Genomic DNA, 2292 nt, shown 5'->3' on the forward strand with positions numbered 1-2292 from the left:
CGAGAAGCCCGCCCCCTTCCGAGGAGCAGGAGCCATGTGAAAAGCTCATCCCAACCCGCCTGAGGAGCAGCAGCCACATGAGCACCCCACCCCCATTTGAGGAGCAGCAGCTGCACAAGAAACCCATCCCTGCCAGCCAGAGGAGCCACCAGTGCTGTAAGCAGCCACACGAGGAACGACCATTTGAGGAGCCACCAACTGGGGAACAGCCTCTTCTATGACTGCCTGAGAAGCAGCTGCTGCCCGAGTAGTCATTGCTGCCCAAGGAGCAGCCCCTGCATGACTTGACACATAGATCCTTCGATGAGAGCAAAAATGGAAAGACAAAGAAACCCCCAAAGGAAAGAAAAGGAGAATTGCCAGAAAAGCAGCTAAGTGAAATGGAGGCATGCAATAAGTCAGAAAAAGAATTCAGAATAAGGGCCATACAGTTCATAAACCAGATGGAGGAAAAAAATCAACAACTTATGTAAGAATCAAGAAGAAATAAAGAGTGATATAGCTTTAATAAAAAACACTATGGAAAGGTTCAACAGTAGACTAGGAGAAGCGGAGGACCGAATTAGCGAATTAGAAGACAGGAAAGCAAAACACACCCAAACTGAACTGCAATTGGAGAAAATAATTAAAAGACAGGAGAAGAGCCTAGGGGAGCTTAGGGGCAACATGAAATGAAGCAACACATGAATAATAGGGGTGCCAGAATGACAGGAAGAGGAACAGGGGTTAGAAAACCTATTTGAAGAAATAATGTCAGGACACTTCCCTGATTTGGGAAGAAAAAAGTCACACAAGTACAGAGAGTCCCAAACAAGATGAATCCAAAAAAAACCCACACCAAGACATGTCATAATTACGATGGCAAATGTTTAGGACAAAGAGAGAATCTTAAAGGCTGCAAGAGAGAGACGGAAAGTTACATACAAGGGATCTCCCATTAGATTATCAAATGATTTCTCAACAGAAACACATCAGGCCAGAAAAGAATGGAAGGAAATTTACAAAGTGATGCAAAGCAAGGGACTGAATCCAAGAATACTCTATCCAGCAAGGCTATCATTCAGAATTGAAGGGGAAATAAGGAGCTTCACAGACAAAAAAAAAAAAAAAGGCTAAGGGAGTTTATCAATACCAAGCCAGCAATACAAGAAATGCTAAGGGACTAGTGTAAAAAGAAGAAATAAAAAGAAGAAATAAAAACTTAAGAAGGAACACAGGCACAAAAAATAAAAATGACTACAGACAAGTACCTATCAATAATAACTTTAAAGGTAAATGAACTAAATGCTCCAATCAAAAGACATTGAGTGGCTGAATGGATAAAAAAAAATGACCCATATATATATATGCTGTCTACAATTTACCCACCTCAGAACAAGGGACTTACACAGACTGAAAGTGAAAGGATGGAAAATATCTTTCAGGCAAATGGAAATGAGAAAAAAGTTGGGGTAGCAATACTTATATATGACAACATAAACATAAAAGTGAAGGCCATAACAAGAGATAAGAAGGGCCACTTCATAATACTAACGGGATTGATACAAGAGGATATAACCCTGGTATATATATATGCAACCAATACAGGAGCACCCAAATACATAAAAAAACTCCTGTAAGATATCAAGGGAGAGATCAGCAATACAATCATTGTAGGGGACTTTAATACACCACTGACATCACTGGATAAATATTCTAGACAAAAGAAACAGCAAATACTCAGCAAAGAAACAGCAATCCTAAATGACTCACTAGATCAGATGGACTTAATTGACATCTTCAGAACATTTCACCCCAAAGCCACGGAATATACGTTCTTCTCAAGTGCACCTGGGACATTTTCAAAGACAGACCACATATTTGGTCAGAGGCAAAATCTCTCCAAATTCAAGAAGACTGAAATTATATCAAACATCTTCTCAGACCACAATGCCATAATATTAGAAATAAACTACAATAAAAACAATCAAAAAAATTTAAACACTTGGAAGCTGAATAGCATGCTATTAAACAATGATTGGGTTACCAAAGAGATCAAAGAAGAAATGAAAAACATCCTGGAAATGAATGACAACAAAAACACAACGATCCAAAATCTATGGGACACAATGAAAGCAGTCTTGAAATAGAAGTTCATAGCTCTACAGGCCTACCTCAAAATCAAGAAAAAATGGTAATAAGTTATGTAACTCTACAAATTAAAGAATTAGAAAGAGAGCAACAAGAAAAGCCCAGAGTGAGCAGAAGGAAGGAGATAATAAAGATCAGAGGGGAAATAAATGACATAGAGAC

Source organism: Myotis lucifugus, unplaced genomic scaffold, assembly GCF_000147115.1.
Source record: "Myotis lucifugus unplaced genomic scaffold, Myoluc2.0 scaffold_336, whole genome shotgun sequence".
Taxonomy (NCBI): Eukaryota; Metazoa; Chordata; class Mammalia; order Chiroptera; family Vespertilionidae; genus Myotis; species Myotis lucifugus.